Below are 20,504 nucleotides of genomic sequence, written 5' to 3'. Positions count from 1 at the left end.
TGATACCAAGAGATCTGAGTAGTCTGGCAGTCATTTCCGAGTTGTCTTTGATGTAGGGGAGAGTTTTGGTTTGGGTTTAGTTTGCAGCGAAATCAGCAGATTATGCTCATCGGGTACCTGTCCTTTTTGGATACACTGTATAGGTGATTTTCCTCTGCTCCTCGTAGCTCCTCTGCTGTATTGTGTGGTGGCTCATTGAAATAATGTTGTAATGCAGTTTCAATTGTGGATGTTGGGATGACAGCAACCAACCCCAACAAGCAGATAAAACATGTCCAGAAACCCGAGCCACTCTCCCCTGCATCAAGGTCATCTCAGAAATGACTACCAGAGTACTCTGACCTCTTGGCATCACGGTAGCCCATAAACCCACCAACACACTAAAACCGCAGCTAATGAACTTGAAAGACCCTATACAGACAACAAGCAGAACTAATGTAATTTACAGAATACCTTGCAAGAACTGTAACAAACACTACATTGGACAAACAGGCAGAAAACTAGCCACCAGGATATATGAACATCAGCTAGCCGCAAAAAGACATGACCCATTCTCACGAGTATCCTTACATACAGATGAGGAAGGACACCAACTTAACTGGGACAACACATCCATCCTAGGACAAGCCAAACAGAGACATGCACAAGAATTCCTGGAAGCATGGCATTCCAATCAGAACTCTGCCAACAAACACATTGCCACATCCCATTTACCACCCCCCTGAGAAAAAGCACAGGAAAATATACCACCACAGGAAATAGACAATAAACAATAGACAATAGACAATTGGTGCAGGAGTAGGCCATTCTGCCCTTCAAGCCTGCACCACCATTCAATATGATCATGGCTGATCATCCTTAATCAGTATCCTGTTCCTGCCTTATCTCCATAACCCTTGATTCCACTATCCTTGAGAGCTCTATCCAACTCTTTCTTAAATGAATCCAGAGACTGGGCCTCCACTGCCCTCTGCAGCAGAGCGTTCCACACAGCCACCACTCTCTGGGTGAAGAAGATTCTCCTCATCTCTGTCCTAAATGGTCTACCCCATATTTTTCAGCTGTGTCCTCTGGTTCGGCACTCACCCATCAGTGGAAGCATGTTTCCTGCCTCCAGAGTGTCCAATCCTTTAATAATCTTATACGTCTCAATCAAATTCCCTCTCAGTCTTTTAAACTCAAGGATACACAAGCCCAGTCACTCCAGTCTTTCAGCATAAGGTAGTCCCGCCATTCCAGGAATTGACCTCGAGAACCTATGTTGCACTCCTTCAATAGCCAAATGTCTTTCCTCAAATTTGGAGACCAGAACTGCACACAATACTCCAGGTATGGTCTCACCAGGGCCCTGTACAGCTGCAGAAGAACCTCTTTGCTTTTATACTCAATCCCTCTTGTTATGAAGACTAGCATGCTATTAGCCTTCTTCACTACCTGCTGTACCTGCATGCTTACCTTCATTGACTGGTGTACAAGAACACCCAGGTCTCTTTGTACTGCCCCTTTACCTAAATTGATTCCATTTAGGTAGTAATCTGCCTTTCTGTTCTTGCCACCAAAGTGGATAACTATACATTTATTCACATTAAACTGCATCTGCCATGCATCTGACCACTCACCTAAACTGTCCAAGTCACCCTGTAATCTCCTAACATCGTCCTCACATTTCACCCTGCCACCCAGCTTAGTATCATCAGCACATTTGCTAATGTTATTACTAATACCATCTTCTATATCATTAATATATATTGTAAAAATCTGCGGTCCCAGCACTGACCCCTGCGGTACCCCACTGGTCACTGCCTGCCATTCCGAAATGGAGCCGTTTATCACTACTCTTTGTTTCCTATCAGCCAATCAACTTTCAATCCAAGTTAGTACTTTGCCTCCAATACCGTGTGCCCTAATTTTGCTCACTGACCTCCTATGTGGGACTTTATCAAAAGCTTTCTGAAAGTCCAGGTACAATACATCTACTGGATCTCTCTCATCCATCTTCAGAGTTACATCCTCAAAAAATTCCAGAAGATTAGTCAAGCATGATTTCCCCTCCATAAATCCATGCTGACTCTGACCTATCCTGTTCCTACTATCCAGATGTGTCGTAATTTCATCCTTTATAATAGATTCCAGCATCTTTCCCACCACTGAGGTCAGACTTACTGGTCTATAATTTCCTGCTTTCTCTCTCCCACCTTTCTTAAAAAGTGGTACAACATTAGCCACCCTCCAATCCGCAGGAACTGATCCCGAATCTATCGAACTCCGGAAAATAATCACCAACACATCCACGATTTCTTGAGCCACCTCCTTCAGTACCCTAGGATGTAGACCATCAGGCCCGGGGACTTATCAACCTTCAGACCTAACAGTATTTTCAACACCAATTCCTGGCAAATATAAATTCCCTTAAATTCAGGTCCTTCAGCCACTGTTACCTCAGGGAGATTGCTTGTGTCTTCCCCAGTGAACACAGATCTAAAGTACCAATTCAATTCTTCTGCCATTTCTTTGTTCCCCGTAATATATTCCCCTGTTTCTGTCTTCAAGGGCCCAATTTTAGTCTTAACCATTTTTTTGCCTTTCACATACCTAAAAAAGCTTTTACTATCCTCCTTTATATTTTTCGCCAGTTTACCTTCGTACCTCATTTTTTCTCTGCATATTTCCTTCTTAGTCATCCTCTGTTGTTCTTCAAAAGCTTCCCAGTCCTCCGTTTTCCCACTTATCTTTGCTATGTTATACTTTTTCTCTTTTAACTTTATATGTTTCTTAACTTCCCTTGTCACCACAGGAATGATAATCATTTCTGATGAAGGGCTTATGCCCAAAACACTGATTCTCCTGCTCCTCGGTTGCTGCCTGACCTGCTGTGCTTTTCCAGCATTACACTCCAATTTGTTCAATTAGTCCTATCTTATATTGATCTTTCGAGAGCTTATGGCATAGAAATTTCAAGCCTAAAAGTTTAACATACTCGTCAGTTTTTAACTCAGAATTCCTTGAAAGCATGTTGCTTTTTATTCATGTGATGTGGGCATCTTTGGATAGGTCAGCTCATTGCATTGCCCATCTTAATTTCTCTTGAGAAGCTGGAGATAAGCTTCATATTGAAGGAACGGTGACATAGTTCCACGTTCATGATGGTGAGTGGCTTGGCTGGGAACATGCAGTGGTGCTGTTCCCATATCTGCAAACCTGTTCTTCTAGATGGAAGTTGTGACAAGTTTTTGGATGCTGTTGAAGGATTTTTGGTGAGTTGACACAGCACAACTTGTAGATGCTACACACCGCAGCCACTATGTGTCAGCTATCAAGGAAGTGAATTTTGACAGTAGGGGACACCATACCAATCAAGCAGATGGCTTTGTTCTTGGTAATGGTGAGCTTGTTGAGTATTTTGGAGCACCCATCCAAGAGAGTGGAGCGTATTTCACCGTGTACCTACCTTGTACCTTGTAAATTGTCGTTAGTCATTGAGGAGACAGGTGATGAATTAAACACTGCAGAATTCCTAACCCCAGATCAATGCTTGTAGATCTTGAATTTCTATGGCTTGTTTCATTCAGTTTCTGGTCAATGGTAACCCCCTGCAGGATGTTGACAATGGGAGGTTTGGCAATGATGATATAATTTAGTGTTAACTGAGTATTGTTATATTCTAACTTGTTTAAGAAGGTCATTGCCTGGCACTTGTGGAATTTCCAACTTATCAGCTAAAACCTAAATGGTTTCCAGGACTTGCTGCACACAGATAAAGGTTGATTCAGTATCTGAGGGTGATGCAAATAGCACTTAACATTGCATTTGTGAATATATCCATTTCTGTTGATCTGATAGATGGTAGATGTTGAATGAGAATTCTGCTCTAGTTTTACTTTGCATAGTTCAGGCAACTGAAACCAATAGCTTCAACCAGTTTGAGTCAAAATCAACAAATGTAGCTTTGGCATTGACCTGTCAAATAAACAGCCTGGCTACTAGAGAAGCCCAGTGTTTAGGTGTTCTGTCTTATGGACCTTACCTCTGGAAACTCCAAAACATCTCTCTAAAGTTGAAATGTAATGGAAAATTCTCTTTTTTGTCAGATGGTATGGCTGAATCTACACCCAAGGGCCTTACATCATCCAGAACAAAGCCGTTTTCTTGCTCAACAGTTCATCCACCAAATTAAACTTGCAAATCTTCTATTGCTGGAACACACTGGTTGAACAATAGCAAACTGTTCATGCTTTTGCAACAGACCTATCCAAATATGTCACTTTCATCTAGAATGGCTAGGGCAGCAAACACATGGGAAGATCTTCACACTGACTAAGAAGCATAGATTGATCCCTTCATCATCGCTAGGCAGTACTGCTGAAATGCCATAACCACCTGGACTGCAACAGTATAAGAAGCACTCTTCAACATTTTTAATATACAATGAAGAATGTGCAAGTTTTGGCCTTACTTGTGACACCATATCCCAAGAAGTTATTCAAGAAAATAGAAATTAGACCTACTTAGTCAAAATGGCTCTACTCCAACCTTATTTTTAATTCTTCCTTTAAAGATTCCTGTGATTCACAATAAATTCCTAATTCAATATTTGTGTTCCCATTCCATCTGTTTCCATTCGCTTTGTATCTCGGTCTTGCATTCATCATATCATTAATCATAAACCTTTTGATGCAGATGATACAAAAGATTAAACTGTAGGTCAACATTCTAAAGAAGAATCATCTTCTCACTACTTTATCAGTCAAGCCAGGTTGTAACTGTAAGCTTGTTATGGTCTTTATCTTCTTTCATGTTATTACTCATTAACTTGTAAATTATCATCTGAAAATGTCATGATAAAATATGAAAGTATTTTAAATACATTTATCAAATAAGTAAATTAATTTAACAACAAACCTAATATTTGACACAGATCTTATTCAAACACATTGAGGAAAATGGGTGATTGCAGCATTAGTTATTCTTGGCCCAGGAATGAAACACAATTTGTAATCTAAGTATATTATCAATTCTAAACAAGCAATATGAATTTTAATGCAAAACTGGTGCAAAAGAATTTTATTGCCATTTAATGGGTTGGATTTAACTGACTGCCTCCAAACCTTCTTAACTTTGGCCACGGGGGGTAGGGGAGGAATCAAAGGGTTCAACAGTAGTACTGTTGGCCCTTGTGCAAGATTGGGCGATATGTTGCAAATAACGATCTGATCTGGATACCCACTGTACAGGAAAATAGCTCTGATGTGCTTTATCTTCTGCATCAGGCTTGCATCATGAACAAATGTCAAGAGCATCATTTACCAGATGTCTGATTAAACCAATCTTATATAGCGCGGAATTATACAAATCCTAATGTTTGTGTTCTACCTCAAATTATACAGGAAAGTCAAAAATACATTTCTCAAAAAACTGAATTGTATCACACTGATAGTATACATAGGCTGCATAAATGGTATGTTCCACTAGCAGGATGTTGTGGGATGTTTGAAGAAGACATTCTTTCTGCCACACAGTTGAGCAGAATTGTCTGTGAATTTCAGTACTACTGTATGGCTGATGCAGAGGTTGGGTTTCCCAATGAAAAGCTGACTGAAACAAAAAAACCAGTTCCTTTGGTTGTTTATACCAGATGATTTGGAGATGGTACTTAACAATCTCATGCTTACAAAGCCCAAAATACCTCTCATTAGATCCGATAGCACAGTGATGCTGCACTTTGCAAGCAATCCAGAGTAGATACACAAATAATCAATTTAACAACCAAGCTCAAAACATGGCTGATTGTACCTCCTAGAGATGCCATTTATTACGTATACAATGGCCACTCATAGTAAATAAAAGAAGTATGTTCAAGCTTTTCCTAATATTCATATACTGGGACTAATTCAGTGCAAATAAAATAAAGCTGGTCAAGACTTTCCCTTTGTTGCAATGATCTAGAAATGTTGGGAAGCCTCATTACTTTCTCCATGGAAGTGTCTCAGCCAATCTCGCCACGAGTGCAAGATGCTTCAGCAACATATTGCTGTGCTCTCAGCAATGTCTTTATTTTACTGGCGAGGAGAGGAGTTACTTCATCTATTGACCATATGATCAGCTTTATGAGGTTTGAATATAGAGCTTGCTTCAGTATTGAACTCCAAAATTGATTGCTGACATCCAGATCAATGTTTCATGCAGGCTGATAGTACATATTACCCAAATATTCTGATCGACACTTTCTGTGCTCTTGCTCATGCCCAAAGGAGGACCCATCACGGCCTTTATCAGAAAGGCATGCTTGCCATCTCGATAAATGAACAGCACATTACTATCAAAGGAAATCAGATAATACATAACTAAATTTTGTAGCAAACGTCTGAAACAACATTCCCTAGGCATTAGCAAAACAGATTGATTATTTGAATGTGCAAATTATGGTAAATGGGTATGATTTAATTGAAATTATAGAACTGTTGCTACAGGATGACCAAGACTTGGGACTGAAAATCTAAGGAAATTCAGCACCCAGGAAGACAGGCAAAATAGTGAAGAATGTTGAGTAGCACTCATAATAAGAAATTAGGGCAGTATGAGAGGCACTGGGATCAAAGGTTCAAAACATAGAATTGGTTTGGGTGAAGCTAAGAAACAGCAAGCAGAAGCAAACTTGAGATAAGTTACTAGTAGGCCACGAAAATATGGTGGTGATATCTAGCATGATATAAACCAAGAAAATAGAGGTGCATGTACTGTGGGTAAAATAGAAAGACTGTGTGACTTCGATGTCCATGTAGATTGGGTAGATCAAATCAGCACAAATGCTGTTGAGTGTGAAATCCTGGACTGTATTTGACATGGATTTTTGGAGAAGCATGTTGAGAAACCAACATAGGGGATTGGGCTATATTGGATTTAATGTTGTGTCATAAGAAAGGGCTAATCAATTAGCTTGTGGAAAGAATACTTTGGGAAATAGATAAGATAGGGCAGAAGGCATTTGGTATGCTTTCCTTTATTGGTCAGAGTATTGAGTACAGGAGTTGGAAGTTCGTGTTACAGCTGTACAGGACATTGGTTAGGCCACTTTTGGAATATTGTGTGCAATTCTGGTCTCTTTCCCGTTGGAAGAATGTTGTGAAACTTGAAAGGGTTCAGAAAGTTTTACAAGAGTGTTGTCACAGTTGGATCATTTGAACAATAGGGCGGGTTAGAATAGGCTAGGGCTGTTTTCCCTGGAGCTTCAGAGGCTGAGAGATGACCTTATAGAAGTTTATAAATCCATGAGGGGCAGGATGGGATAAGTAGACAAGGTATTTTCCCAGAACCAGAGGGCACAGGTTTAAGGTGAGAGGGGAAAGATATAAAAAAGACTTAAGGTGCAACTTTTTCATGCAGACCTGGCACATGTATGGAATGAGATGCCAGAGGAAGTGGTGGAGGCTGGTATAATTTTAGCATTTAAAAGACATCTGATGGGTATATGAATAGGAAAGGTTTGGAGGGATATGGGCTGGGTGCTGGCAGGTGGGACTAGATTGGGTTGGGATATCTGGTCGGCATGGACAGGTTGGACCAAAGGGTCTATTTCCATGCTGTACATCTCTATGACTCTAAATGCTAACCATAATATGATAGAATTTCACAAGAAGTTTGAACGTGACAAACGTAATTCTGAAACTAAGGTCTTAAACATGACAATAGGAAATTATGAAAGGATAGTTTGATAATTGTGGATTAGGAAATGCATTTTAAGATTGATAGTTGACTGACAATGGCTAGTATTTCTTTTTAAGAAATGCTACATGATCTGCAACAGATATTAAATTCTCAAAGGTTCAAATATTCAGAGGGAAAGGTAAATCAACTGATGTCAATGAAAGAAATTACCAATTTCTTTAGATCAAGGGAATTCCCTCATAAGAATGCAAGAAAAAATGGTAATCCTGAGGACTGGAAGCATTTTAAAACCCAACAAGGGAGATCCAAGCCAGTGATTAAGAAGAGGAAAAGAGAATATGAATGTAAACCTGAGAGGAACATAAAGACAGACTGGGAAAGCTTCTTTAGGTATATAACATGGGAAAATAAAAGTTTAAGGCAAATGTGGGATTATTGCAAATTTGAACAGGAGAATTTATAGTGGAGAAGTCTGAAAAGGTGAAAACATTAAATAGTTACATCAGTTTGTCTTTACGGAAAATGGTAAAAGTAAATCCAAGAATCACGAGGCAAACAAATGACTTGCAAAACTGATGAACAAGTCAAAATTAGTAAAAATCTTAACACTTTAACTCCCCCTCCCACTCCACCGAGGACATGCAGGTCCTTGGACTCCTCCACCGGCAGAACACAACTACACGACGGCTGGAGGAGGAGCACCTCATCTTCCGCCTGGGAACCCTCCAACCACAAGGTATGAATTCAGATTTCTCCAGTTTCCTCATTTCCCCTCCCCCCACCTTGTCTCAGTCGGTTCCCTCAACTCAGCACCGCCCTCCTAACCTGCAATCCTCTTCCTGACCTCTCCGCCCCCCACCCCACTCCGGCCTATCACCCTCACCTTGACCTCCTTCCACCTATCCCACCTCCATCGCCCCTCCCCCTAGTCCCTCCTCCCTACCTTTTATCTTAGCCTGCTTGGCTCTCTCTCTCTTATTCCTGATGAAGGGCTTATGCTCGAAACGTCGAATTCTCTATTCCTGAGATGCTGCCTGGCCTGCTGTGCTTTGACCAGCAACACATTTGCAGCAAGTCAAAATTAGTCTCAGCAATGAGGAAGTACTCATAACGTTAACTGGATTGAGAATTGATAAATCCTTTGCATTCTATGAACTTCATCCCAGAATGTTCAAGCATATAGCTCGAGAGATGATGGATGCGTTGGTGATTGTCTTTGAAAATTCTATTGATTCTGGAAAGGTTTGTGCAGACTGAAAACTAGCAAATGTGACCCTACTATTTAAAAAGGGAAGGAAAGGAAGAATGGAGAACTGCAACCTACAAAAATTGACTGTGGCAGTTCAAAAAAGCAGCACACCATCACCTCCTCAAGAACAATTAGGGATGGGCAAGAAATGGCTCACCTAGCTAGTGATGACTACATCCTATAAATGAATAAGAACGGGCTGTAACCTGACCACGCAAAAGTCTTAATTGGTGGTAAGTCAAAAATGTCACCCATTGACCTTCTTGCCCAGCACTTAATTGCCGATGTCCTGTATATCACAATGATTCCTTGCCCTTCTCACCACTTCCAGGGAGGGAAAAACAGTGTCCAAAAAAGGCCATGGTGGGGCTTTTTCCTGGTTATTGATACAGACAAATCTCATCTGGCAATATGTAACCATGACATGACTGTAGTAAATCACTATAGTTTTCACTCCTTAAATATTCAGGCACAATTTATTTCAATGGCAACTCACAATGTACGGTAGTATGCACGTTGACTTTGTCAGTCCAGGCCTACTTTAATATCAGCCGCCAATACTCCATCAACTCATTACTTTTTTTGTGGAACCCCTAGTTCTGCAGAGGATTGTTGCACTGAAGGACATGAAATAGATGTGAAAAAGAAAGGCACTACCTGCTGTAATGTGCAAGAGTAGATGTGGAATAATCTGAGGGTGTTTTGAATAGCACAGCCAATGATGTCACTTGGATCTTGGTATTGTATCATCTGCTGTACAACTTTGCATTCAAGAAAGAACTAATGATCAATGTTCCATGTAATGCCAAAAGTTCAATGGAAAGTCAAGATGTTTTTATAACTTTAGTCAACATACAACCCTAAATTGTTGCTCCATGATAAATTGAAAAAGACACTGTCTACGACCCTGCTATATGATGTGGATGCACTTTGGTTTCAGCAAGAGTGCTGGGGACAGGATTCTTAGGATGAGACATTGCAGGAACAGACCTGGAAAAATCAAATCATGGAACACTTGAGAGAGTCAATAAACCTTTTGGATATAATGGCCATTAGAAGAACTATATTGTATTGGAGTTGGAATAGGGAGTGCACCATTAACACAGACCATTGAGGTATGTGATACAATGTCAAGCAGCATAATATGTATAATTTAAATATCAAGTAAGCAGAAACTATCCTGCCCTATTTATTACACTCAATAGTGTGGTGTTATCTTCCAAACCTCCTGTTTATTAAGTTACTTAACTCTGGGCCTGACCTGGAGTGCAGAGTTCACTCTTCAATTTAACTGTGCAACTTCAGAATTTTGCCTAAGTTCATTATGAAATCATTTTCAAATTAAAAATCAAACTATTTTCCCCAGGCTTCAGTAGCCACTTCAACTCCACTTAGGAAGGGGATGAAAATCGATCAGAACTAAATGCAGATAACTCATCTGTTGATACTTCTAATCAATTTTAACCCACAGCTAAAGGAAGGTGCTTAAAACTGATCAACACTAAATGCAGATAAATCATTTATTAGCTCTTGTAATTAATTGTAACCCACAGCTATTATTACTATAAAAACAATACCAAAATCTTTTGGTTAACAATTTGAGTTTTCTATTAAAAATGAGAAAGAATTATTTAGGGAATATGAAGATGAAACAACTGTGATTAACAGAACAATGAATAAGAACAGTGGACCATCGTCTTACTCGTGAACAGAATCTTACACTGAAGAAATCTCTTATCATAGATACATAAGTGAACACTGGTGTCTTGTGAACATTTTAAAGTCCATAATAAAAATGCATGTTTACAAGTGAAATGTTGAGGAAATGTATCAAAATAACCTCTGATCTGATGCAGGTAATTAACCATAATATAACACAAATATAATTTGAGGGGTACCACCCCATATCAATCAGGTTGGCTTTCCTGAACACCACAGGATATTGGGAATGGACCTCGGGGATTGGTCTCATTCCGCACATACCGGCCACAGATGTCAGAGTAGGAGCCTGGTGTGGGGCTCTATCTTCTTTGATGAACACGTATTGACTTATGTTTAGAAAATCTTTTTGATGTATTTAATTCAGTGACTGTTCACTAAATGGGAAACTCAAATAAAGGGGGCTTATTCACCATTTCAACCAACTTAAAGTGAGTTGAGAGAGTGGCAAATGAATGCATGAAACATGATGATTATAATTCTTGCTGAAACTACAGTTTTCTCACTCAATGCAAACAATTATTTTCTTCAGAATGAACACCAGGGATAACAACACAATTTAAAGAGGAAAATAATTTAAATGAATGATCTTCATTTGATTTTGGAAAGAGAATTAGGAATTGGCTTCACAAAGTTGTATTGGTTTCAATACTAGGCTTTTTCTTGTTCTTTTGCACTGTTGACTTGATATCTGAATCAAAATTCCATCCCACTCTGATCATCTCAACAAATGGTGCTAATCTGTCCACAGGATTTGATTGACAACTTTGATCAATTGACTAGTATCAAGAATTTGTTGCAGCCAATTCCTGAGCTGCATGGCAACAGCTTATAGACAATTGATAGCATCATTTGAAAAGCCCAAAAGGGGTTCATTGATTTCTAGTGGCCATACATAAAACATTTTACTTTCCTTGTGAGCTGAAACATACAGCAGTCTGGACACAATCAGGCAATTCAGTTAGATTGAATGACAGCATAAATGATGAACATATTTGTTATATGATAACCTTGAATAGTTGTAATTTTATCTCTGCATTTTTTAATCTTGTAGAATGCCACCACCAATGCAATAGAGCTCAGAAAGCAATAACGACTTGCATTTATATCATACCTTTACAATAGGAAATGGTGTCAAGGCATCATGGTATCTGCAGCAGTACTTGCTGATGTTAGGGTAACTCCACAAAAATGTGGGGGAACAAGAAAGAAACATTTGTATTTATTTACTTCCTTTCATGACCAAAGGACATTTTGCGACAAAGCCCTTCCCAGTTGATGTATTTCAGAATGTTTATTATTGTGGAATCGAGAAATACAGCACCTACATTGTGAACAGCAAGGTCCCCCAAACAGCAGTAAGATATTTGACTAAATAATCAATATTCAAGAACTAACACAGAGAATACTGGAAAATCTCAGCATGTCTGAAAGCATCTTTGGAAAGAGAAACAGTATTGAATTTGAATCTGGTATGGATCTTCTCTAGATTTCTTCAAAACATTTCTCAACATATTGGACTCAAAATGTTAACTCTGCTTTCTCTCCACAGTTTCTACAGCAATTGAGAACTACTGAGACCCACTGAGTTTCTCCAGTTTTCTCCATTTTTTTTCCAGATTTCCAGCATCTGCATTATTTTGCTTTCACTCAGAGATTCTGGTCAAGAGACATTGCTGACAAAGCCATTGATAGGCTGTTCCTGCTCTACTTTAAAAATGCCTTGGCTCTTTCATGTTGACTTTAAAGTGCAAATGGCTGATCAATGCCAGAATCATTTCACTTGCAGCTACAGAAAACAGGACAAAACTGTATCACATTAAACAGGAGTGAATCACCTCAAGTGTAGTTTGAGCTGAAAGCACTTTCCAGCTTTCAACATGAAAACTATCTCAAGGTGGGTTTGTTACTTCAACCTGTTTATAGAATTGCCTGATACTGTAGAAACTGGGAAGAAAATTACCTCAACTATTCACAAAGTGGTTTTTTTACACTGACAAGTAAAGTAATTTTCATTCCATAATAACATTCAGAAAGATAATCATGCATTTTCTATCATTATTTATGAAGTGTTTTAGACGAAAATTCGCAATAACGAAATGTTAGACAAAAAGTAGTCATGATTTGGAGATGCCAGTGTTGGACTGGGGTGTACAAAGTTAAAAATCTCTCAACACCAGGTTATAGTCCAACAGGTTTAATTTGAAGCACACTAACTTTCGGAGCAATGCTCCTTCATTAGGTGGTAGTGAAGGGTTCAATCCTAACACACACAATTTATAGCAAAAATTTACAATGTGATGTAACTGAAATTATACATTGAAAAATTGATTGTATGCTAAGCCTTTCATCTGTTAGAATACAGTGATAGTTTAACTTCTTTCATGTGTAAATCACAAAACCTTTTTTTTAAAAAAGTTGCATTCTCGGGTTAGCTGTTAACAATGGTGATAGTTAGACAATATGTTAAAGGTGTTAGCCCTCTGTGTTCTCTGTCTATGCCATGATGTTTAGATTGATTCTAATCTAAAAAGTGAGATAACAGAGTTTTATATAAATTTATGCAGTTTTTGAGCTCAGAGTTCTACATGTAGAACTCATTCATGTAGAACTTTGAGCTCAAAAACTGCATGAATTTATGTAAAACTCCGTTATCTCACTTTTTAGATTAGAATTAATCTAAACATCATGGCATAGACAGAGAACACAGGGGGCCAAGACCTTCAACATATTGTCTAACTATCACCATTGTTAACAGCTAACCCGAGAATGCAACTTTTTAAAAAAAAAGGTTTTGTGATTTACACATGAAAGAAGTTAAACTATCACTGTATTCTAACAGATGAAAGGCTTAGCGTACAATCAATTTTTCAATGTATAATTTCAGTTACATCACACTGTAAATTTTTGCTATAAATTGTGTGTGTTAGGATTGGGCCCTCCACTATCACCTGATGAAGGAGCATCGCTCCGAAAGCTAGTGTGCTTCCAATTAAACCTGTTGGACTATAACCTGGTGTTGTGTGACAAAAAGTAGTTATTGTGACAATATAATCCAACACTTATGATTCTAGAATACAGAATTGATGATTAGATTAGATTAGATTAGATTACTTACAGTGTGGAAACTGGCCCTTCGGCCCAACAAGTCCACACCGACCCTCCGAAGAGCAACCACTCAGACCCATTCCCCTACATTTACCCCTTCACCTAACACTATGGGCAATTTAGCATGGCCAATTCACCCAACCTGCACATTTTTGGACTGTGGGAGGAAACCGGAGCACCCGGAAAAAACCCACGCAGACATGGGGAGAATGGGCAAACTCCACACAGACAGTTGCCTGAGGTAGGAAATGAACGTGGGTCTCTGGCGCTGTGAGGCAGCAGTGCTAACCACTGTGCCACCGATTTATGACTATCTACTCCATTGCTTTGAAAATGGTGATAATACAATTTTAATATCTGAAGGCATGAGAGAGGATTGCAACTCTCCCCTGTGGAGTAATGAGTTAACAGCATCAGTCAAAAGACCATGATACAAGGATGATATAAGATCAACAGCTAAAATAAAGTCTCTAGTGGCCTCTCAAAGAAGAAACACTCTGAGGCACTTCTGATGCAACAGCAGTGTCCCAGGCTCTGTACTAGGAAGCCTTTGTTCAAGTCCCACCTCCTCCAGAGGTGTGTCTGATTAAAAAGAACACTCATAGTGTGTGTAGAAATGTAGTGTGCAGAAAGTCTGTAAAAAGGTTATTTTAAAATGATTTCTGATGACAGCTTGAAACACAACCAGGCCCCTTACCTTGAGATAATAGCCATAGAGTTTAAGACTGAGAGAAGGAGGAATTTGCTTTCACTAGGGGGAGGGGAATTTTAGGAATTATCTTCCCTAGTGAGTTGTGAAAACTCAATCATCAAGCACTTCAAGAGAAAAAAGATCAACTTGTGGAGGCTAATAGCCTCAAGGGATTGAAGACAATGTGGAAAGTGGCACTGAGGTAAATGATCAGCCATGATCTAACGGAGAGTCTGAGCAAGCTTGCCATGCTGACTGTCTTACTCCTATTCCTATGTGCCTATCTCCCTAATTACAAGACAAAACATAGCGGCAGCTGGGAAAAAAATACTCAATACCAGTAATCTTTGAAGAAAAGGCTACAAATGTAGCAAAACACACAACCAAGTGAAAAAGAAATGATTTAAACTCACCAGGGAGAAGTCAAGGTCAGCTAGGAAGCTAAACATGTATCAAAACAGAAAAGAACAATAGCTTCCAGTAGGCACCTTTCCAGGTTTCCAAGACTTGGAATCAACACGAGTGCTTTATCAGCTATTGAAAAGCCTCAAGGTTAAACAGAAAGGAATCAGGGACTGCTCTGTTCTATGCAATCAGAACCATCACAGAAGATGTGTTGACTAGATAAGGTGTAACTGAGACTTTTCTTTTTATAAGGAGGCCCTGCAAGCCTTGCATGCATATTTTAGTAGCTATAAAATGTTGATCACCGAACAGGTCAAATTGAACTAATGGATTCAGAGACCAGGGAAGTCCCTTATTCATTTGTGGAATAATAGAATATTTAGTAAACAAAATAAGCCATTTAGCCCATCATCTCTGGACCAACTGGAAAAAATAAGCCATCAGCCTAATTTGATTTTCCATAACTTCATCATGCACCTGCAGGTTTCAGCATTTGAGGTGCATATCCAGACACAATCTAAATGAATAGATTTGGAGATGCTGGTGTTGGAATGGGGTGTACAAAGTTAAAAATCATACATTACCAGGTTATAGTCCAACAGGCTTAATCAGAACGCTGCTCCTTCATCAGGAAATTGTGGAGGACACAATTGGAAGGATTATTTGGAGATGCCGGTGTTGGACTGGGGTGTACAAAGTTAAATTGTTAGGCACAGACTTGATAACAAAAATTTACTGTGATGTAACTGAAATTATACATTGAAAAATACCTTGATTGTCTGTTGAGTCTTTCATCTGTTCGAATACCATGATAGTTTCACTTCTTTCATGTGTAAATCACGAAACCTTTTTATATAAAAAGTTGAATTCTCAGGATAGCTGTAACAATTGGCGTTAGCTAGACAATATGTTGATGGTGTTAGTCCCCTGTGTTCTCTGTCTATGCCATGATGTTTAGATTGATTCTAATCTAAAAAATGAGATAACAGAGTTTTACATGTAACCCTGCAAGTACAAACTCACCCCACAAAATATATGTGTGCATGTGGGTCTTTGTGTTTGTGTGTGTGCCTGTCTGGATTGGGGGTTGTGAGTGTGAGAGAGAGTGTATATGTGTGTGTAGTGAGTGTAAAGTGTCTTAAGTCTGTGAGGGGGTGCCCATGTGAGTGTGTGTGCGTGTCTGGGATTTGGGGGTTGTGAGTGTCTATGGGAGAGAGTGTATGTGTATGTGCATGAGTGTAGAGTAGTCTAAGTCTCTGAGAAGATACCTGTGTGAGTGTGGGAGTGTGTGTGTCTGTAAGGGTGTACGTGTGAGTGTCTGTGTGCATTACTGTGTATATGTGTGTCTGTGTGTATGTGTGTCAATAGGAATGTCTGTGAGTGTATATAATGCAATGGTGGTCACCTGTCATGTGGCCCAAGGTCCTGGTTGAGGCCCTCCCTATGGGGATGGAAGTTAGCTATCAGCCTCTGCTCTGCCACTGTTCTCTGCTGCCTGTCCCGAAGTCCGCCTTGGAGGATGGTCACCTGAAGGTCCGAGGTCGAATGCCCTGGACCAAGTGTTCCCCAACTGGGAGGGAACATTCCTGTCTGTTGATTGGTGTGCGATGCCCATTCATCCATTGCCGTAGCCTTTGCTCGGTTTCCCCAAAATACCATACCTCAGGACATCCTTGCCTGCAACGTATAAGATAGGCAACGTTGGCTGAGTCATATGAGTACCTGCCATGTACAAGTTGGGAGGTGCCTCCACATGTAATGGTGGCATCTATGTCCACACTCTGACACGTCTTGCAGTGCCCACCATGACAGGGTTGTATGGAGTTGTCCTGAAAGCCAGGCAGCTTGCTACGAACAGTGATCTGTTTGAGGTGTGATGGTTGTTTAAAGGCAAGCAGTGGAGGTGTGGAGAAGGTCTTGGCGAGATACTCATCCTCATTGATAATGTGTTGCAGGTCACAAAGAACATGGCGCAGTATTTCAGCTCCTGGGAAATACTGAACAACGAAGGGTACCCTGTCGGTTGCAGCACGTGTCTGTCTCTTGAGGAGGTCAAGAATAAGACAGATAGTCGAGAGTAGTCCATGGTGAGTTTGATGGTGGGATGAAACTTGTCGATATCACTGTGTAATTTTATCAGTGACTCCTCGCCATGGGTCCAGAGGATGAAAATGTCATCAATGTACCTGGTATATAATGTTGGTTGGAGATCCTGCATAGAGAAGAGGCCTTGTTCGAACCTGTGCATAAAGATGTTGGCATATTATCAATGTCAACACATTATCAATGAGGATGAGCACCTCACCAAGACCTTCCCCACACTTCCACTGTTGCCTTTAAACAACCGCCAAACCTCAAAAAAATCAATTTTGATAGCAAGCTGCCCAGATGACAGGCTGCCTACTTGCGGAACGTTTCAGGGAACACCTCTGGGACACCCGCACCAACCAACCCAACCACCCCATGGCTGAACACTTTAGCTCCCCCTCGCACTCCGCCAATGACATACAGGTCCTTGGCCTCCTCCATCGCCAGACCCTGGTCACACGATGCCTGGAGGAAGAGCTCCTCATCTTCTGCCTAGGAACCCTCCAGCCACACGGGATGAATGTTGATTTCTCCAGCTTCCTCATTTCCCCTCCCCCTACCTTATCTGAGTCCCAACCCTTGGATTCAGCACCGCCCTCTTAACCTGCAATCGTCTTCCTGACCTCTCCATCTCCACCCCCTCTCTGGGCTATCTTCTTCACCCTCACCTCCTTCCACCTATCATAGTCCCAACACCCCTCCCCCAAATTCCTTCACCCCTACCTTTTATCTCAGCCCGATTGGCACACCAGCCTCATTCCTGAAGAAGGGCTTATGCCCTATACGTTGATTCTCCTGTTGTCTGGCCTACTGTGTTTTTCCAGCACCACATGTTTCAACTCTGCCTGGCTTTCAGGACAACTCCATGCAACCCTGTCATGGTAGGCACTGCAAGACGTGTCAGAGTGTGGACATGGATACCATCATTACACGTTGGGACACTTTCCACCATGCACGTGGTAGGTACTCATGTGAGTCAGCCAATGTTGTCTATCTTATACGTTGCAGGCAAGGATGCCCTGAGGCATGGTACTTTGGGGAAATCGAGCAAAGGCTATGGCAACGGATGAATGGGCACCGCACAACAATCAACAGACAGGAATATTCCCTCCCAGTTGGGGAACAATTCAGTGGTCCAGGACATTAGACCTCGGACCTTCGGGTGACCATCCTCCAAGGCGGACTTCGGGACAGGCAGCAGTGAAAAGTCGCCAAGCGGAGGCTGATAGTTAACTTCCATACCCATAGGAAGGGCCGTATCCGGGACCTTGGGTTCATGTCACACTACAGGTGACCACCATTGCACTATACACACACACAGACACTCCTATGGACACACATACACATGGACACACATATACACAGACATGCACACAAACACTCACACACACATCCTTACAGACGCACACACTCCCACACTCACACAGGCATCCTTTCAGAGACTTAGACCACTCTACACACATGCACACGCATATACACTCTCTCTCACAGACACTCACAACCCCCCAACCCAGACACACACGCACACTCCCACACTCACACATTCACACTCCTCACAGACTTAAGGCACTCTACACTTACTACACACACATATATACTCTCTCTCACACTCACAACCCCCAATCCAGACAGACACACACACAGACAGACACAAAGACCTACATGCACAAATATATTTTGTGGGGTGAATTTGTATTTGCAGAGTTACATTGTACTTTGCTCAAAAACTGCATGAATTCATGTAAAACTCTGTTATCTCATTTTTTAGATTAGAATCAATCTAAACATCATGGCATAGACAGAGAACACAGGGGGCTAACACCTTCAACATATTGTCTAGCTAACACCAATTGTTACAGCTAACCTGAGAATTCAACTTTTTTATAATAAAGGTTTTGTGATTTACACATGAAAGAAGTGAAACTATCATGGTATTCGAACAGATCAAAGACTCAACAGACAATCAAGGTATTTTTCGATGTATAATTTCAGTTACATCACACAGTAAATTTTTGGTAGAAATTCTGTGCCTTACAATTGTGGCCTCCACAATCACCTGATGCAGGAGTGGTGCTCCAAAAACTAGTGTGCTTCCAATTAAACCTGTTGGACTATCACCTGGTGTTGTGTGATTTTTAACTTAAATGAATAGAGGTTTCAGCTTCTATTACCAACTTAGGTAGTGAGTTCCAGAACCCTACTACTCATAGTACCATAATAATCCTCATCTCCATTCTAATTTTCCTACTAATCTCTTTAACTCTGTGACCCCTGGACACTGGCCTCTTTGCTAAAATAGACCCTTCCCATTCACTCTATCCAGCTCAGTCACAATGTTGTATTTCTCAATGAAATCGCTTCTCAAACCTCCTCTGCTCCTGGAAGAGTAACACCAACTATCCAATCAGTGCAGCAATTTTCCACTCTTAGCAACTACTCATAAATCTTCCTGTACTCTCCTCAGTGTAATTATAATCTTTCTGCATTGAAGTGACTAGGATTGTACATAGATTTCAAGTTCTGGCCTATCCAGTGATTTATAGAGTTCCAACATATCCCCTTTCGTTGTTATATTCAATATCACAGTTAATGAAGGAAAGGTTCCATATGTCTTCTTAGCCACATTATTGACCTATCCTGCTAACCCCAGAGACATCCAAGGATCCTCATCTCCTCCACACCTCTCAACATTCTCCCAGTTATTGTTGTCTTGTGAGACGTACTCAAGTGTATCATCTCACACTTCCACAGGTTGAATCCATTTTAAAATTTTTCTCAGAGGTCAAGTTTCTTGATATCTTGTTGTGGCCCACAGCTATACGGTCAACCATGTGGTCAATTTTTGTGACGTCAGAAGCTTCTTGATCATGCCCCCTACATTTACTTCCAAATTGTTAACATATACCATAAATAGGACAGGACTGCTATCGAGTCTATCGGAAGGATGTTGTGAAACCTGAAAAGGTTCAGAAAAGAATTAGAAGGATGTTGACAGGTTAGAAGATTTGAGCTATGGGGAGAGGCTGAAAAGGCTGGGGCTTTTTTCCCTGGAGCGTCGGAGGCTGAGAGGTGACCTTATAGAGGTTTATAAAATCATGAGGGGCATGGATAGGGTAAATAGACAAAGTCTTTTCCCTGAGGTGGGGGAGTCCAGAACTAGAGAGCACAGGTTTAAGAAGGTGTGAAGGGAAAGATATAAAAGAGACCCAAGGGACAACTTTTTCAGGCAGAGGGTGGTACGTGTATGGAATCAGCTGCCAGAGGAGGTGGTGGAGGCTCATGCAACATTTAAAAGGCATCTGGATGGTATATGAATGGGAAGGGTTTGGAGGGATATGGGTCGGGAACTGGCAGGTGGTACTAGATTGGGTTGGAATATCTGGTTGGCATGGACGAGTTGAATTGAAGGGTCTGTTTCGGTGCCATACATCTCTATGACTCTATGAGCCTGACTGAATTCCACATGTAACAACCTTCCAGTTTCAAAAACACCTATCAACTGACACATAGAAATGAAACAAATAATGAGTGATGCTGGTGATCTGAAACAATCGAACAGAGAAATTCAGCAGATCTGGCAGC

This window comes from Hemiscyllium ocellatum, chromosome 8 (genome assembly GCF_020745735.1).
Source record: "Hemiscyllium ocellatum isolate sHemOce1 chromosome 8, sHemOce1.pat.X.cur, whole genome shotgun sequence".
NCBI lineage: Eukaryota > Metazoa > Chordata > Chondrichthyes > Orectolobiformes > Hemiscylliidae > Hemiscyllium > Hemiscyllium ocellatum.
The sequence above is the reverse complement of the archived record's forward strand: the minus strand, read 5'-3'. Positions refer to the sequence as shown.